This window comes from Saccopteryx bilineata, chromosome 2, assembly GCF_036850765.1.
Source record: "Saccopteryx bilineata isolate mSacBil1 chromosome 2, mSacBil1_pri_phased_curated, whole genome shotgun sequence".
NCBI classification, from domain to species: domain Eukaryota; kingdom Metazoa; phylum Chordata; class Mammalia; order Chiroptera; family Emballonuridae; genus Saccopteryx; species Saccopteryx bilineata.
In genome coordinates, this window is record NC_089491.1 from 144,051,635 (window position 1) to 144,071,963 (window position 20,329).

Below are 20,329 nucleotides of genomic sequence, written 5' to 3' on the forward strand. Positions count from 1 at the left end.
GCTCGTTGAGCCATGGCTACAGGAGGAGAAGGGAGGGGGTGAGGTGTAGAAGCAAGTGCTCGCCATTCCTGTGTGCTCTGACCGGGAATCAAACCTAGGACTTCTACATGCGGGGCAAACACTCTACTGCTGAGCCAACCGGCCAGGGCCTGGACTCCCTTCTTATATTGACTTATGCAATATCAACCACCTTTGGCCAAAAAAGATGAGAAACTGGTACCCTTACCTTGCCCTTCCTTCCAACTTTACTCTTTAATTATCTTTAGGTCTATCATCATTTTACATTATTTAGAATTATAATGATTACATTTTTATTGTAACTGTAATTATTATTTATATATTCATATTGTATATATCGCTTATTTGGCTTCCATTTGTATAATCAACTTATGTTCAAAGCATGAAAGAATTAACTCACTGTAAAACTCATAGTGTACTATGGGATTAGAGTAAAAGAAAGGGATATATAATCTTGTATCATTTAAATTTTTCCATTTGAAGAGAAATCTCCATTTGTTTGAATGTAATGGACCCTCTTCACATTTTCTAGCTTCCATCACATGTTTTGAGTAACTTCATTTCTTAAATGGAGTTACTCAAAACCTTAATATATCAATATATAGCCTTAAAGCGAATTGTTTCGCTTTAGGGCTATATATTATATTATTCTGTTTTCCAGACTGGATTACTTTTATTTATGGTATTTTGGTGGTATGTTGTTTAAGTTTCTTTGTTTAAAAAAATCTCTTTTAATTTTTGCTCATATCTGATTGATAATTTGGATAAATATAGAATTCTAAGTTTAAATAATTATTCTCAGAAACTGTCTGATAGTATACTTATGAGAACAGTGGCCTGTTAATTCTTTTACCTCTCCAATATCTTGTTCTTCACATCATGCCAATCATTCACTTCTGTGGCCTTAGCTTAGACGGTATAATTACCAAGTCTCTCCTGTCATAAGCTCTGACATCCCACTCTCCCACTCCCACTATCTTTCTAGCTAAATCATCTGTACTCCCAGATTCTCCAGTCCCAAACGGACCTCTACTCTACTAATTTTATCACCTTTTTGCTGTTCATCATGTCTGTTTTGTCTTCACTGATTACCCACTATAGATCCCATGGTCTGTTGCATAGTCCTTGCCTTGTTCTCCCTTTAGTTACTTCTGCCAAAACCCCAGTTATAGTTCAAACTGAACGCTTTTCTATTTGTTTTTTCCCCAACAGCTGAATGTGGCTGGAGAAAAATCATATAATCATTCTGATTATTGTCAGTTTAAATTACTGACTACTAATTCCAAGGGGACCTCCATATGAAACTGCAGTAAACCGCATTTTCTTAACTTCCTCCACTATTCTACTCTCCAAAATAACTTTTTCTTTCTTTTGTTTCCCTGTACAAACTTCCCGTTTCCTTTATGTGCCCTATTTCCACATGGTGACTGTGCTGACTTTTCTCTATTTTTCAGCACGTTGTGTTTTATGCTTTTGAAACCTCTTCTTACATCACCTTTTTAAGAGAAAAAAGAGAGAGGTTAACATCTATTTACCACTCTTTTCTACTCAATGCTTTTATCATCTTATTAATTTTCTTTTTTCATAATGTACTCCATTTTTTTAATGAAAATTATTCACCATATATATTTTTGCTGTAACTTTTCAGGTCACAAAATATACTATTTTTAGAAAATCTGTGAGATTACTTTATAAACATAATGGGAAATGCTGGATCCAAGAATCCCAAACAACAACAAAAAGGAATATAGTTACTTCATTCATTCACCAAACATTTACTGAGTGCTATCCAAGTTACAGACATAATGGAAACTCTGAGGCTGTGGAGATAAATGAGCAAAAACAACAAGTTTCAAATCTCAAAGCTCAAAAAGAACTTCACAATCTAGCAATAGTAAAAGTGGGAACAGGCTTATATGTTGAATAGCAATAAAATTATGAGAAAGATTTTTAAGGATATAGAGGGTGAAATAAGTTTATTGAGAAAATTTGAGGAAATATTTGAGAATAAAATAAATATCTATTATTAGAAGTTTAGGTTTATGCTAAAATTTTTAAAAAATACATAGGAAATAAAGTAAGTTCTTTAAAAACATGTTCATACATTCATTTTGGTCTCTCTCTCTTTCTTCTTCTCTCTGTCACTCTAAAATCAATCAACAAATTTTAAAATCATTATTAAAAAACAAACAAGCATCTCTATACATTTTTAACATCCCTCCCTTCCAAAAGTGGAGTCTAATTTTTTTTCTGTTGAGCCATCCTTATTGACTAGTTTCAAACAACTACAATGTGGTAGAAGTGACAGTGTGTGATTTCTGAGTCGACGCCATAAGAGACATTGCAGATAGGACTTTGTTCCATATGGACCATTTTCTATGGGGAGGCAGCCACCTGCTATGTTATGAGGACACTTAAGCCTGTGGGTAGGGTCACAGGGAAACTTAGAACTCCAGCCAAAACACCAGCAACAATGTGGCAGCTATGAAAGTGAACCACCTTAAAAGTGGATCCCAGACAAGCCTTCAGATGACTGCAGCCCTGTCTCACTGATTGCAACCTCTTAAGAGAGCCCAAACCAGACTGCCCAGGTAATCTGTTCCCAAACTTGCTGGATCATAGATACTAAGAAGGTATATATTCATCGTTTTAAATTACTAAGTTTTAAGCTAATTTGTTATGTTACACTGAATAACCATATAAATTGAGGTTTATTTAATCAGAAATTGAAAAAATATATCAAATTCTTGTACTCACGTAGTAAATTCTAAAATCTTATGGGTACTAATAATTTTTTATTGTAAAATAATTACTTTATTATTTTGTTCTGGGTGAAGTTGGTTATAAAAACATCAACTTAACTGTTAATGAAAGAGAGAAATAATTTTCATTTGAAAAAGGAAAGCACAGTTTTTTTATAGGTTTAGGATAAAATTGGATTGTATTATCTCTTTTGAGCACCTTCCTACAATTTTGTTATTATTTTATGTTAATGTATACTTTTAAGAGATAATTAAGCTGCTAACTAAAAAATACATTGGTAAACAACTTCTATAAAAGAGTTTTTACTTATTGAACAATGGGTATATTTGTTTGTTATTTGTATATATACCTACTATGAAATAAAATTGTTTGCATAAGTAGGATTTGTGTAAGTTTCCTTACCAATAACTGTAGAGCTATAAGTAGAAGCTTGACTCCAAAATTAGACTCCTCCTAATCCATCTCTTCCCAAGTAAGATAACTGCATAGTGTGTGAAGATGGATGAGTAAATATCACTATATGAACAACTTCCAGGACTTGGTGGTTTTCTGAAGGACTTTGACAGCGGCCAGCTTCAGTTTTATAATAAAGCACATTGATATTTTTCTCTTAAAGGAACTTTTACAGGAAGTGGTTTAAAGAATTTCTTTGATCTTAGAAATGGAACATACCAAAGTAGGCTATTATCTGTTACATTTTAAATGAGCTACTGAGCAAATACACTTTCCTACTTCCAATTCCCACAAAGATTAAAATAGAATTTCTTGAAGAGGGTTTAGGAACATAATAACAATCCATTATAAGAAAGATAATAAGAACAACCAGCTGAAATACCTGCACTAAACAAACAAACAAAACAAAACAAAAAAAACAAAGCAAGGTTGTTTAATAATTGTAAAATTTTTATTTTGATTATTATTTTTAAGATAAGTAAAATAATTTCATATAAAGTATATATGCATATGTTTATCTCATAGAAACAATATCAAAGAAAAGTCTGATATGAAAGACAAGTAGTCGTTCTAAAATTTATTTGTGACTAGATTGAAGTGTATGACTGGGTCTCCCCAAAATGAAACAAGATTTGTAAAGGCAATATTGTATATGGTTAGGACTTTGGCCTCTGAAACCACAATGCTGGCTTTTGAATCTCAGTTATTGTTGTTATTATTTTTAAGTCTTTGTGTCTTAGTTTTCTGAGCTATAAAACAGAAATAATAAAAATGTGATTTTATAACATTGTTGAAAGGATTAAGATAAAAATGTATAAAGACCTTAGAATAGCATCTAAAACATAAGCTATTGTTATAATATTATTATTGATATTAACAACACTAATAATACAAAAAGCGATCATACATCTCCAGACATCTTTCCAGCTCCAATCAGTGCAACAAGACACAGCTAAAAACAAGAAGTGGGGAGGAGGGGCAGTAACTCAGGTCTCCATGGAAATCTGAGATACACCTCCCCTTAATGAAGTAGAGAAAGCACCCGGCCCCCAGAGAGTAACTGGCAGATAAGGCCTTCAGAGTCTCAGGTTACATCCACCACATTCCTAGATACAGTTTCAAATAAGCGCCCTGCTGAGATCAATAAACAAGACTACAAGTGAGAAGAAAACAAACAAATCAAGACTTCAAAGCAGCCAAAATCTGAAAGTGGATTACAAATAACAGCTGATGCCAACCCAAGAAGACCTAGAAATAACACAACTGAAAATTGGAGGCAGACAACACCAAACCTAGACTCAACCAGCCCTACAAACAACACACCCAAACACACAGACATAATGAGAAGACAGAGAAGTGCAATCCAAATGAAATCACAGAGAAATCTCCAGAAAAGGAACTGAGTGATATGGAAATAACCAAACTGCCAGATGCAGAGTTTAGAATAATGATTGTTAGGATGCTTAGGGATCTTAGAACAACAATGCATGGTAATTACAAACACCTAAATAAAGAGATAGCAAGTATAAAAAAGGACATTGAAATATTAAAAAAGAATCAGTAAGAGGTGACAAATACAATATCAGAAATGAAGATCACAATGGAAGGAATTAAAAGCAGGATGGATGAAGCTGAGGCTCGAATCAGCAAGTTGGAAGACAAAATGAACAAAGGCACAAAAGCAGAACAGAAGAAAGAAAAGAGTCTCAAAAAGCCTGAGGAAACTCTGAGAGAGCTCTGTGACAACATGAAAAGAAATAACATCCGCATTATAGGGGTTCCTGAAGAAGAAGAGAAAGAACAAGGGATAAAAACTTTATTCAATCAAATCATAGCTGAAAACTTCCCCAAATTGATGCAAGGAAGGGTCTCACAAGTTCAAGAAACACAGAGAACTCCATTAAAGAGAAACCCCAAAAGACCTACACCAAGACACATCATAATTAAAATACCAAAGCTAAGCGATAAAGAGAAAATATTAAAAGCTGCTAGAGAAAAGAAGACTATCACCTACAAAGGAGCCCCCATAAAAATGACATCAGATTTCTCAACAGAAACACTTGAGGCCAGAAGGGAATGGCAAGAAATATTCAAAGTAAAGCAGAACAAGAGCCTACAACCAAGACTACTTTATCCAGCAAGGCTATCATTTAAAATGGAAGGAGAAATAAAAAGCTTCCCAGGCAAAAAAAAAAAAAAACACCCTCAAGGAATAAATTACAACCAAAGCAATGCTGCAGGAATTGTTAAGGGGCCTGTTGTAAACAGATCAAAGTGGGAAAAGAATATAGCAAAAGAAAAATACAGCTTTAAAGAATAAAATGGCAATAAACAACAACATATGAATAATAACTTTAAATGTAAATTGATTAATTGATCCAATTAAAAGACATAGTGTAGCTGCATGGATAAGAAAACAGGACCCATACATATACTGTCTACAAGAGACACACCTTAAAACAAAAGATGCACACAGACTGAAGGTAAAAAGATGGAAAACAATATTTCATGCAAATAGAAATAAAAAAAAGCTGGGGTAGCAATACTTATATCAGACAAAATGGACTTTAAAACAAAGACTATAGTAAGAGATAAAGAAGGCCATTACATAATGATAAAGGCAGCAATCCAACAGGAAGATATAACCATCATAAATATCTACACACCTAATATAGGAGCACCTAAATATATAAAGCAGACTTTGATGGATATAATGGGTGAGATCAACAACAATACTATAATAGTTGGAAATTTCAATACCCCACTAACATCACTAGATAGATCCTCAAGAAAGAAAATTAACAAAGAAACAGTAGACTTAAAGGACACTCTAGATCAACTCGATATAATAGATATCTTCAGAACCTTTCACCCTAAAGCAGCAGAATATACATTCTTTTCAAGTGCTCATGGTACATTCTCTAAGATAGACCACATGTTAGGACACAAAAGCGATCTCAACAAATTTAAGAAGATTGAAATCATATCAAGCATTTTCCCTGATCACAATGGGATGAAACTAGAAATCAACCACAACAGAAAAACTACAAAATACTCAAATACATGGAAACTAAATAGCATGTTATTAAATATTGAATGGGTTAACAATGAAATCAAAGAAGAAATTTTAAAAATCCTAGAAACAGTGATAATGAGTGAACAACAACTCAATATTTATGGGACACAGCAAAAGCAGTCCTGATAGGGAAGTTCATAGCACTACAGGCATTCCTTAAGAAGCTTGAAAAAGCTCAAATAAACAACCTAACCCTTCATCTAAAAGAACTAGAAAAAGAACAGCAATTAAGGTCCAGAGATAGTAGAAGGAAGGAAATAATAAAAATCAGAGCGGAAATAAATGACATAGAAGCTAAAGAAACAATACGGAGGATGGATGAAACCAAGAGTTGGTTTTTTGAAAGGGTAAACAAGATCGATGAACCTTTAACAAGACTCACCAAGAAAAGAAGAGAGAGGATGCAAATAAATAAAATTAGAAATGAGAGTGGAGAAGTAACAATTGACACAACAGAAATACAAAATATTGTAAGAAAATACTATGAAGAACTGTATGTCAAAAAATTAAACAACCTAGGTGAAATGGACAAATTCCTTGAAACATATCATCTTCCAAAAATCAATCTGGAAGAATCAGAAAACCTAAACAGACCAATTACAACAAAAAACATCGAAACAGTTATCAAAAAGCTCCCAAAAAACAAAACTTCTGGGCGTGATGGCTTCAGTGGTGAATTCTACAAACATTCAAAGAAGAACTAACTCCTATCCTTCTCAAGCTATTTCTAAAAATTCAGGAAGAAGGAACACTTCCAAGTTCCTTTTATGAGGCGAGCATAATTCTGATTCCAAAATCAGGCAAAGACAACACAAAGAAAGAAAATTATAGGCCAATATCCCTGATGAATACAGATGCTAAAATCCTCAACAAAATAACAAAATATTTATATATAGCAAACCAGATCCAGCAATACGTGAAAAAATCATACATCATGATCAAGTGGGATTTATTCTGGGGAGGCAAGGATGGTACAACGTTTGTAAATCAATTAATGTGATTCATCACATAAACAAAAGAAAAGAGAAAAACCACATGATAATTTCAATAGATGCAGAAAAAGCATTTGATAAAAATCCAGCACCCATTTATGATAAAAAATCTTAGCAAAGTGGGAATACAGGGAACATACCTCAACATGATAAAGACCATCTATGACAAACCCACAGCCAACATTATAATTAATGGACAAAAATTAAAAGCAATTCCCCAAAAATCAGGAACAAGGCAGGGGTGCCCCCTTTTACAACTCTTATTCAACATAGTACTGGAAGTCCTAGTCACAACAGACAAGAAGAAGAAATAAAAGGCACCCAAATTGGAAAAGAAGAAGTAAAACTATCATTATTTGCAGATATGATACTGTATATAGAAAACCCTAAAGTCTTAGTCAAAAAACTACTGGACCTAATAAACCAATTCAGCAAGGTGGTAGGATATAAAATTAATACACAGAAATCAGAGGCATTTTATACACTAACAATGAACTGTCAGAAAGAGAAATTAAGGAATCAATCCCCTTCACTATTTCAACAAAAACAATAAAGTATCTAGGAATAAATTTAACCAAGGAGGTTAAAGACTTGTACTCAGAAAATTATAAAACATTGATAAAAGAAATCAAGGAAGACGAAAACAAGTGGAGGCATATACCGTGCTCATGGTTAGGAAGAATAAACATCATTAAAATGTCTATATTACCCAAAGCAATTTATAAATTCAATGCAATACCAATTAAAGTACCAATGACATACTTCAAAGATATAGAACACATATTCCAGAAATTTATATGGAACCAAAAAAGAACACAAATAGCCTCAGCAATCTTGAAAAAGAAGAAGGCCCTGGCCGGTTGGCTCAGCGGTAGAGCGTCGGCCTGGCGTGTGGGGGACCTGGGTTCGATTCCCGGCCAGGGCACACAGGAGAAGCGCCCATTTGCTTCTCCACCCCCCCCTCCTTCCTCTCTGTCTCTCTCTTCCCCTCCCGCAGCCAAGGCTCCATTGGAGCAAAGATGGCCCGGGGCGCTGGGGATGGCTCCTTGGCCTCTGCCCCAGGCACTAGAGTGGCTCTGGTCGTGGCAGAGCAACCCCCCGGAGGGGCAGAGCATCGCCCCCTGGTGGGCAGAGCTTTGCCTCTGGTGGGCGTGCCGGGTGGATCCCAGTCGGCGCATACGGGAGTCTGTCTGACTGTCTCTCCTCGTTTCCAGCTTCAGAAAAATACAAAAAAAAAAAAAAAAAAAAAAAAAAAAAAAAAAAAAAAAAAAAAAGAAAAAGAAGAATAAAATGGGAGGTATCACACTTCCTGATATCAAGTTATACTACATGGCCATTGTAGTCAAAACAGCTTGGTACTGGCATAAGAACAGACATATAGATCAATGGAATCCAGAAATAAACCCACATCTTTATAGACAACTGATATTTGACAAAGGAGGTAAGAGCATACAGTGGAGGAAAGACAGTCTCTTTAACAAATGGTGTTGGGAAAACTGGACAGCTACCTGCAAAAAAATGAAACTAGACCACCAGCTTACACCATGCACAAAAATAAACTCAAAATGGATAAAGGTCTTAAATGTAAATCATGAAACCATAAGTATCCTAGAAGAAAACTTAGGCAGTAAGCTCACCGACATCTATCGCAGCAATATATCTGCTGATTTATCTCCACAGGCAAATGAAATAAAAGACAGGATAAACAAATGGGACTATATCAAACTAAAAAGCTGTTGCACAGCTAAAGACAATATGAACAGAATAAAAAGACAAACCACACAATGGGAGAACATATTTGACGATACATCTGATAAGGGATTAATTACCAAAATTTATAAAGAACTTGTAAAACTCAAAACCAGGAAGACAAACAATCCAATCAAAAAATGGGCACAAAAAATGAATAGACACTTCTCCAAAGAGGACATACAGATGGGCTATAGACAAATGAAACAATGTTCAACATCACTAATCATTAGAAAAATGTAAATTAAAACCACAGTGAGATACCACCTCACACCAGCCAGAATGGCACTCATTGACAAAACAGCACACGATAGGTGCTGGCGGGATGTGGAGAAAGGGGAATCCTTCTGCACTGCTGGTGGGAATGCAGGCTGGTGCAGCCACTGTGGAAAACAGTATGGAGATTCCTCAAAAAATCAGAAATGGAACTGCCCTTTGACCCAGCCATCCCACTTATAGGAATATATTCCAAGGACACCATATCACCGACTGAACAAAAAGAAATGCACCCCCATGTTTATGGCAGCATTGTTCACAATAGCAAAGATCTGGAAACAGCCCAAGTGTCTGTCAATGGACAAGTGGATTAAAAAGCGGAGGTACATATATACAATGGAATACCATGGGGCCATGAAAAAGAAGAAAATATTACCTTTTGCAACAATATGGAGGGACCTGGAAACTATTATGTTGTGTGAAATAAGCCAGGTAGAGAAAGAAAAATCTCACATGACCTCACTCACTCATTTGAGGAATCCAAGGAATAATGAGAACTGAAGAATGGAATTGAGACAGAGGAGGAATCAAAGGGACCAGAGAGAAAGAGGACAGAGGGAAAGGGCATGATAGGATGGGATAAACCTGAAGGGAAGGGGGAGGGAATTATAGGGGGGAGGGTAAGGGAGATGTTGAAGGGAATAGGGGGGAGGGGGGAGGCATTCGGGGTGAGAAAAAAATAATACAAAAAGCAAGCTCTCAGGGAACACATTAGAATGACTTTCCTGAAGGAATTCAGATCCAAAAATCTGTAGAGAGTTGTCCTGTCACAGTGGGACACAAGAGATTTAGTACTGGGTTAACTCAAGTCTTGAGGGAGTGAAGGAATTCACCCATTGCAGGTGGCAGTACCCCAGGTCAAGGGCACCAGAGAGACCCCCTACGCTGAGATGGAGAAGAAAAGAGAATTAGAAAAGAAAGAATATTGAGCTTTAATTTTTTTTTATTCATTTTAGAGAGGAGAGAGAGAGGGAGAGAGAAAGACAGGGGGGAGGAGCTGGAAGCATCAACTCCCATATGTGCCTTGACCAGGCAAGCCCAGGGTTTTGAACCGGCGACCTCAGCATTTCCAGGTCGACGCTTTACCCACTGCGCCACCACAGGTCAGGCCCTAATTTTTTTTTAACATAAATTTACAAACTGAAGGACACTTTACTTTGGGGTTTCTTTTTCTTTCTGGGAATTTAATATTGGGAGCAGAAGGTTTATTTTCAAAACTAAAGCTGAGGATATTATAATACTGTACATAACTAATCTGTAGCAAGTATTTGAAGGCTATGGTTGATCGTAATTTGAAATAGAAAATAGAAAAGAAAACAAATATTTTGCTTAGAGTTAACCATGCCTGCAGACTTAAATAATTAACATCTTATTCTGACTCAGTTCAGAAATCATGGGGGCCTTCTGCTCAGGTAGACACAAATGAAAGACTTCTGCAGAAGTCACTATCAACTATAGTTCTAGCAACACTATTGGTAGAAGCAAAAATGCATGCAAGAAATAGAGATATTCTCAGTTTCCAGTATTTTATCTTTTCTTATTCCTTTGGGCAAAGACTCTTTCTTCACCTGAAGGAGAGTTGGGAGGGAAGGAACACTTTCAGACTTCCTTCTCAAATAATACATTTTCCTCTCTACAGAAGTTTTTTTTAGGACTGCAGTAACAAGGTGTCACAAACAGGGTGGCCCAAAACAATAGAAAGTTATTCTCTCTCAGTTCTGGAGGTTAGAATTCTAAAATTAAGGTGTTAAGAGCACTACACGACCTCTAAAGGCTCTAGAGAAGACTCCTTTCTGGCATCTCCCTGGCTTTCAGTGGCTGCTGGCAAGCCTTGCGTACTTGGCTTACAGCTGCAGCACGCTAGCCTCTGCCTCCTTCTTCACATGGCTTTCTTCCCTCTATGCATGTGTCTCTGTGAACAAATATTCTTCTTCTAATGAGGAAACTAGTCATTGCAATAGGGGCCACCCAATCTAGTATGACTTCATCTTAAATTGATGACGTTTTTAAAGACCCTATTTCCAAATAAAATTTCATTCACAGGAAATTGGGGTTAAGACTTCAACATATCTCTTGGGGAGGGCACAATTGTAGTCACTTAGATCTTGGCATTTATTGGTGTGTATTTAATATTGGGCAGGTTATTTTTGTCTAAGGTTGGGGCTTGGAGAGAAAATTACTGTTCTCTGACTCAGTTACAACATTTTCTACAACTGGGTGAGCAGTTCAGGTTGGGCCTCCACTGTAGAATCAGCTACTTTCACATCAGAGGAAAGAGAATAGGAAACCTCACTTCAGCCACAGATCCAACTACATTCTCCCAGACATTTTACCATAAACACCAACTTTAGAGGGTGTTTAATCAAGTAGCACTTCATCCCTCATATATGTTGTGATCCTGTGTATGTTATGGTAGTCAATATGTATAACTCACCCAAGGTATTTCTAATTTTTTTTTTGGAAGCATCTCTTCTCTAGAAATTAAGATGACAGGTTGGCCACATGGTAGAGCAGATCATCAAATAACATTGCTTCATTCAATGCTGTTTTATTATAATGTTGATGAGAAAAAATGTCTATTCTCAGCCAGAGCCACTTTCCGTGGAGTTTGCCATTTTCCCAATGACTATGCTAGTTTTCTCTGGATCCCCAGATTCCCCACTACCTCTCAGATATGCAGGCAAGGGTAGTTGCTTGGCATGTCTAAACTGTCCAAGTCTGAGTGAGTGTGGGTGTGGGTGTGGGTGAGAATGTACCTTGCGATGAGAAGGTGTCCTGTCTAGGGTGCTACACCTGGCACCCTGAGCTGCCGGGACAGGCTCCAGCCATCCTCAATCTGAACTGCATATGTGGGAAAAGAAATCATCTTACTTGTTGTTATTCATCTTTTTTTAGATGTATGTATAGCTAACATGTATTTCTTTTTTTTTTTTTAATAAATTTTTATTAATGGTAATGGGATGACATTAATAAATCAGGGTACATATATTCAAAGAAAACATGTCTAGGTTATTTTGTCATCAAATTATGCTGCAAACCCCTCGCCCAAAGTCAGATTGTCCTCCGTCACCCTCCATCTAGTTCTCTGTGCCCCTCCCCCTCCCCCTAACTCTCTCCCTCCCTCCCTCCCATGTCCTCCCTCCCCCCCCCCACCCTTGGTAACCACCACACTCTTGTCCATGTCTCTTAGTCTCATTTTTATGTTCCACCAATGTATGGAATCATGTAGTTCTTGTTTTTTTCTGATTTACTTATTTCACTCCTTATAATGTTATCAAGATCCCACCATTTTGCTGTAAATGATCTGATGTCATCATTTCTTATGGCTGAGTAGTATTCCATAGTGTATATGTGCCACATCTTCTTTATCCAGTCTTCTATTGAAGGGCTTTTTGGTTGTTTCCATGTCTTGGCCACTGTGAACAGTGCTGCAATGAACATGGGGCTACATGTGTCTTCACGTATCAATGTTTCTGAGGTTTTGGGGTATATACCCAGTAGAGGGATTGCTGGGTCATAAGGTAGTTCTATTTGCAGTTTTTTGAGGAACCACCATACTTTCCTCCATAATGGTTGTACTACTTTACAGTCCCACCAACAGTGAATGAGGGTTCCTTTTTCTCCACAGCCTCTCCAACATTTGCTATTACCCGTCTTGTTGATAATAGCTAATCTAACAGGAGTGAGGTGGTATCTCATTGTAGTTTTGATTTGCATTTCTCTAATAACTAATGAAGCTGAGCATCTTTTCATATATCTGTTGGCCATTTGTATCTCTTCCTGGGAGAAGTGTCTGTTCAAGTCCTCTTCCCATTTTTTTATTGGATTGTTTGTTTGTTTGTTGTTGAGTTTTATGAGTTCTTTGTAAATTTTGGATATTAGGCCCTTATCTGAGCTGTCGTTTGAAAATATCAGTTCCCATATAGTTGGCTGTCTGTTTATTTTGATATCAGTTTCTCTTGCTGAGCAAAAACTTTTAATTCTGATGTAGTCCCATTCGTTTATCTTTGCCTTCACTTCTCTTGCCATTGGAGTCAAGTTCATAAAATGTTCTTTAAAACCCAGGTCCATGATTTTAGTACCTATGTCTTCTTCTATGTACTTTATTGTTTCAGGTCTTATATTTAGGTCTTTGATCCATTTTGAATTAATTTTAGTACACGGGGAGAGGCTGTAGTCGAGTTTCATTCTTTTGCATGTGGCTTTCCAGTTTTCCCAACACCATTTGTTGAAGAGGCTTTCTTTTCTCCATTGTGTGTTGTTGGCCCCTTTATCAAAGATTATTTGACCATATATATGTGGTTTTATTTCTGGGCTTTCTATTCTGTTCCATTGGTCTGAGTGTCTATTTTTTTGCCAATACCATGCTGTTTTGATTATCGTGGCCCTATAATATAGTTTAAAGTCAGGTATTGTAATGCCCCCAGCTTCATTCTTTTTCCTTAGGATTGTTTTGGCTATTCGGGGTTTTTTATAGTTCCATATAAATCTGATGATTTTTTGTTCCATTTCTTTAAAAAATCTCATAGGGATTTTGATGGGAATTGCATTAAATTTGTATATTGCTTTGGGTAATATGGCCATTTTGATTATATTTATTCTTCCTATCCAAGAACAAGGAATATTCTTCCATCTCATTGTATCTTTTTCGATTTCCCTTAACAATGCTTTGTAATTTTCATTATATAGGTCCTTTACGTTCCTTGTTATGTTTATTCCTAGGTATTTTTTTGTTGTTGTTGCAATCGTGAAGGGGATTATTTTTTTGAGTTCGTTTTCTAATATTTCATTGTTGGCATATAGAAAGGCTATGGACTTTTGTATGTTAATTTTGTATCCTGCGACCTTACTGTATTGGTTTATTGTTTCTAATAATCTTTTTGTGGAGTCCTTCAGGTTTTCGATGTATAGGATCATATCATCAGCAAAAAGTGATAGCTTTACTTCTTCTTTTCCGATATGGATGCCTTTTATTTCTTTGTCTTGTCTGATTGCTCTGGCCAGAACTTCTAGCACCACGTTGAATAAGAGTGGAGAGAGTGGACAACCCTGTCTTGTTCCTGATTTAAGGTAGAAAGTCCTCAGTTTTATGCCGTTTAATAGGATGTTGGCTGATGGTTTATCATATATGGCCTTTATCATGTTGAGATATTTTCCTTCTATACCCATTTTGTTGAGAGTCTTAAACATAAAATTGTGTTGTATTTTATCAAAAGCCTTTTCTGCATCTATTGATAAGATCATGTGGTTTTTGTTCTTTGTTTTGTTGATATGGTGTATTACGTTAACCGTTTTGCGTATGTTGAACCATCCTTGAGATTCTGGGATGAATCCCACTTGATCATGATGTATTATTTTTTTAATATGTTGTTGTATTCGGTTTGCCAGTATTTTGTTTAGTATTTTAGCATCTGTATTCATTAGAGATATTGGTCTGTAGTTTTCTTTCTTTGTGCCATCCTTGCCAAGTTTTGGTATGAGGGTTATGTTGGCCTCATAAAATGTGTTTGGAAGTATTGCTTCTTCTTCAATTTTTTGGAAGACTTTGAGTAGAATAGGAACCAAGTCTTCTTTGAATGTTTGATAGAATTCACTAGTATAACCGTCTGGGCCTGGACTTTTATTTTTGGGGAGATTTTTAATAGTTTTTTCTATTTCCTCCCTGCTGATTGGTCTGTTTAGGCTTTCTGCTTCTTCATGACTCAGTCTAGGAAGGTTGTATTGTTCTAGGAATTTATCCATTTCTTCTAGATTGTTGTATTTGGTGGCATATAATTTTTCATAGTATTCTACAATAATTCTTTGTATTTCTATGATGTCTGTGGTGATCTCTCCTCTTTCATTTTGGATTTTATTTATTTGAGTCCTGTGTCTTTTTTCCTTGGTGAGTCTTGCCAAGGGTTTGTCAATTTTGTTGATCTTTTCAAAGAACCAGCTCCTTGTTTTATTGATTTTTTCTATAGTTTTTCTGTTCTCTATTTCATTTATTTCTGCTCTGATTTTTATTATCTCCTTTCTTCGGCTGGTTTTGGGTTGTCTTTGTTCTTCTTTTTCTAGTTCCTTAAGGTGTGAAGTTAAGTGGTTTACTTCGGCTCTCTCTTGTTTGTTCATATAGGCCTGAAGTGATATGAACTTTCCTCTTATTACTGCTTTTGCTGCATCCCAGAGATTCTGATATGTCGTATTTTCATTTTCATTTGTCTGTATATATCTTTTGATTTCTGCGCTTATTTCTTCTTTGACCCATTCATTTTTTAGAAGTATGTTGTTTAGTTTCCACATTTTTGTGGGTTTTTCCCCCTCTTTTTTGCAGTTGAATTCTAGTTTCAAGGCTTTATGATCAGAAAATATGCTTGGTACAATTTCAATTTTTCTAAATTTGCTGATATTGTCTTTGTGGCCCAACATATGGTCAATTCTTGAGAATGTTCCATGTACACTAGAGAAAAATGTATACTCTGTCGCTTTGGGATGAAGTGTCCTGTAGATGTCTATCATATCCAGGTGTTCTAGTATTTCGTTTAAGGCCACTATATCTTTATTGATTCTCTGTTTGGATGACCGATCTAGAGCCGTCAGCGGTGTATTGAGGTCTCCAAGTATGATTGTATTTTTGTTAGTTTTTGTTTTAAGGTCAATAAGTAGCTGTCTTATATATTTTGGTGCTCCTTGGTTTGGTGCATATATATTAAGGATTGTTATGTCTTCTTGATTCAACTTCCCCTTAATCATTGTGAAATGACCATTTTTGTCTCTGAGTACTTTTTCTGTCTTGTAGTCAGCATTATTAGATATGAGTATTGCTACGCCTGCTTTTTTTTGGGTGTTGTTTGCTTGGAGTATTGTTTTCCAGCCTTTCACTTTGAATTTGTTTTTATCCTTGTTGCTTAGATGTGTTTCTTGTAGGCAGCATATAGTTGGATTTTCTTTTTTAATCCATTCTGCTACTCTGTGTCTTTTTATTGGTAAGTTTAATCCATTTACATTTAGTGTAATTATTGACACTTGTGGGTTCCCTACTGCCATTTTATAAATTGCTTTCTGTTAGTTTTGTATCTAGTTTGATTCTTCTCTTTTGTTTTTCTATCATTTGTTTTTGTTTGTTTGTGTTCCATACTTCTTTCCTCTGTTGCTACCTTTTTTAAGTCAAGTGTTTTTGTGGTGGTTTTTTCAAGGGTGGTTACCATTAAGTAATGAAAAGGGTACCTACCATATTCATTGTAGTACCCTATCTTATAAGTATTTCTGCACTTCATCATCCTTTGCTACTGTTAATCTCCATCCTCTCCCCCCTTTTTTTCCTTTGTTGTCACAGTTTAAGTTTGGTTTTATTGTGTTCTTGGTGGAGCTGTTACTTGTGGTGTTGTTTTCTTTTGTTCTTTGAATCTGGTTGGAAAACCCCCGTTAGTATTTCCTGGAGTGGGGGTTTTCTGTTGATAAATTCTCTCATCTTTTCTGTATTTGTGAATGTTTTTATATCTCTTTCATACTTGAAGGATAGCTTTGATGGGTATAGTATTCTTGGCTGAAAGTTCCTCTCTTTCAGGGCTTTAAATATTGGGGTCCACTCTCTTCTAGCTTGTAGAGTTTCTGCTGAGAAATCTGATGATAATCTAATAGGCCTTCCTTTATATGTTGTACTCTTCTTTTCCCTGGCTGCCTTGAGAATTTTTTCTTTGTCATTGGTTTGTGTCATCTTTATTATGATGTACCTTGGAGTGGGTTTGTTGGGGTTAAGAAAACTTGGTGTTCTGTTTGCTTCTTGAATTTGAGGCTTTAGTTCCTTCCACAGGTTTGGGAAGTTCTCGTCTATTATTTGTTTGAGTATATTCTCCATTCCATTTTCTTTCTCTTCTCCCTCTGATATACCTATTATTCTTATGTTATTCTTTCTGATGGAGTCAGACAATTCCTGTAGGGCTTTCTCATTTTTTATTATTTTTGAGTCTCTTTCTTCTTCTCTCTGTTGTGCCTCAAGTTGTTTGTCTTCTATTTCACTAATCCTATCTTCAATCTGGGCTGTTCTGTTAGCTAAGCTTGTTACCTCGTTTTTCAGCTCGTGAATTGAGTTTTTCATTTCTGTTTGATTTGTTTTTATAGTTTCAATTTCCTTGGTAATATATTCTTTGTGTTCATTGAGTTGTTTTCTGATCTCCCTATATTGCCTTTCTGTGTTTTCTTGTATATCTCTGAGTATTTTTAAGATTTCTATTTTAAATTCTCTGTCATTTAGCTCCAAGGCTTCCAATATGTTAAGTCTTTTCTCCATAGATTTTTCCACATCTATTTCTGTTACCTCTCTTTCTTTTGTATCCATAATATTCGATTTCCTCTTTCTTATCGGCATCTGAGGGTGGTCTTATTGATAGCACTAATTAGAATTCATAAAGAGTAAAAAGTAAAAAAAAAAAAAAAAAAAAGGTAAAACACCCCACAAAAAAAAACAGTAATAATTTATTATTTCCCCCTTTTTTTCTCTTCTCTTTCCCTCCTCTCCCCTCCTCAGGGAAATATCGTGCCTATAATGGAGGGCCTGATTTGGGGTGAAGAGTTCAAGGGGCAAAAAAAAGGGAGTAGGGACCTACTAAATGCAAAAAAAAAAAAAAATAGGAAGAAAATCTTAGACAAGCATAAGATGATTTGCTTGTAAGTGATGGTCAAGTAAGAGATATAATGAGAGGGATAAGAGGGAACCAGAAAAAAGGACCAAAAAAGAATAATAAAGAAGAAAAAATAAAAATAATAAGTAAAAATCTGTTGTATTAAGTGGAGCGAAGACTAAATACAATGGAGACCTTGGGTTGGGAGGACCCAAAATGCCACAAAAATAAACAAACAAGAGAAAAAAAAATAAAAACAAAAGCAAAAAAGAGAAATAACGCCAAAAAAAAGCCTTGAGTCCCAAATTAACTAATTTGTTCGTGATTGAGGATTATATGGGAGGAAAGTAAAATGAGAAAAGAAAAAACGAATAGAAAGGAAAAAATAAGAAAAAGAGAAAAACGAAGGAAGAAATAAAATAGGAGGAGAAAAAAACAAAATAAAGCAAGACAAAAAAAAAAAACAAAAAAAAAACAAAAGAGGAAAGAGTGAGAGTTAAGTGTTTTGGAGTATAACCTTAAAGGAGGGTGAGGATGAAGAAGAAAAATAAAATGCAACACTCATGGGTAGTGTAGTTCAAGAAAGGGGAAGCATAAGATGGGCAGAGAATAGAAGGACCGAGGTGGAGGAAATAAAGGCAAAAAGATAGAAGAAACAAACAACAATAACAACAAAAAAAATTAGTGGATCAAGTTGTAAAGTCTGTGGGTTTTTCTTGATTTTGAGAGGTTAACTTCTTCCTTTTTCTTTTCTCTCCCTCTTCCTAGTCGGTGACTCTGTACCCCAGGCTCTGCCCCTGTGTCACTCTTAGGTAGGGATTTGCAGTTGATGGGATTCTATGGCAATGTCATATAATTGGCTTTAGTCTTGCTGGAAGTAAAGGCTTGTTGGCGTTTGCAGGGTCCAACGATGAGAGAGTTTGCTTTCCTGGATTCTCTCTCCTAGTCCCCCCTTTCTGAATTAGCAGCCTGGTGATGCAACTGCTTCTGCCTGGGGAGTAAGAGGCTCAAAGAGCTGGGAAATCCCCACTCTATCCCCACTCAGTGCAAGGCTTTGGGAAAGGCTCTGAGAGTCAGGGCCTCCAGTGTAATCAGGCGGGGGTGGGAGTCAATTGTTGTCAAGGTGACTGTTCAGCGCCTATCATTTAGTTGGACCTCTCAACCCAGGCTTTCCACACTTTGTAGCCTGTTTTTGCAGGGAAGAAGAGGCACTAGTCTCTGCTTACGACTAGTGTAGTATAGACCTTATTATCTGCCAAGTCGTTCTTGTTAGCGTTTATCCCTGAATATGGAGGCTCTATCAATCAGAAGTTGCCCCCGCCCCTTTAGCGAGAGGCACTAAAAAATATCACGCCTCTTGTCTTGGATCGCTGAACTGAGAGAGATCTTATCAATTAGAACCGAGGGTGCGCAGATTTTATGGGTTAAGCTAATTTCAGTGATTGGGTCGCAGCTGTGCTTCCGAAGGTATTTTAGGCTGCCTGCCGCGCCCCTCCCCCAACGCTTGATTGTTAGCTTGAATGGCTGGGTGAGGTGCCCCGCCCACGGAGAGAATCTCCCAAGCCTCTCCCGCTCACCCCGTGGCTGGCGGATGGACCGCACCAGGCGCAGGATAATGGAGCCCCCTGGGTGTGCGGGCCAGCAGGGCGCCCTGGGCGCGTGGAATGCCCAAGGCACGTGCGCGAATGGGGCGCTCCGGGCACTGGTGGCCGGCGACCCCCACTCGCAGTGTGCGGGCTGCTGGGAACGTCAGCGGTGCTCAACTGGACCGGGCGGGCGCGCGCGCGGCTGCTCGCGGCGGCTCGTGGCGGCCGCTCGCGGTGGCGGTTCGCGGCGGCCGCTGGCAGCGGCGGCTCTCGGTGGCTGCTCGCGTTGGCCGCTCGCGTTGGCCGCTCGCGTTGGCCGCTCGCGGCGGCTCGCGGTTCCCAAGTATATGGGCTGACTCACCGCAGGCGCACTCCCTCGTGGCTTGAATGAGCGTCGCTGCGGTAGCTTCCTCCACACCCTCGTCTCTCAGATTCAAGTGATAACAGTCCTTTTGCTTTCAGTTTGTGTGGAACTCCGGAATGCTCCGAGGATAAATTTTTCTGTTTCTAGTTGATAAATTTGTTGTGATTTAGGGGAGAGCTGTCGGACGCGCTTCTCACGGCGCCATTTCCGTGCTAACATGTATTTCAATGGTTAATATTAGAAGTGTTTTGGGTCTTCTAATGTTTTTGTGATGAGAAATATGCTGTGGGAAGTTATATCAATTAGCCGATGGTAAAATTGGTTTTATTATACACTGTTTCATTACGAGTTGCAGTTCTCAAGAACCTAGCAATAACACTGAGAACTTCCTGTATAAGTGAGCAGCCCTACTTACACAGGGATTAAGATTTCTAGAGAGGAAAGACAAAAGT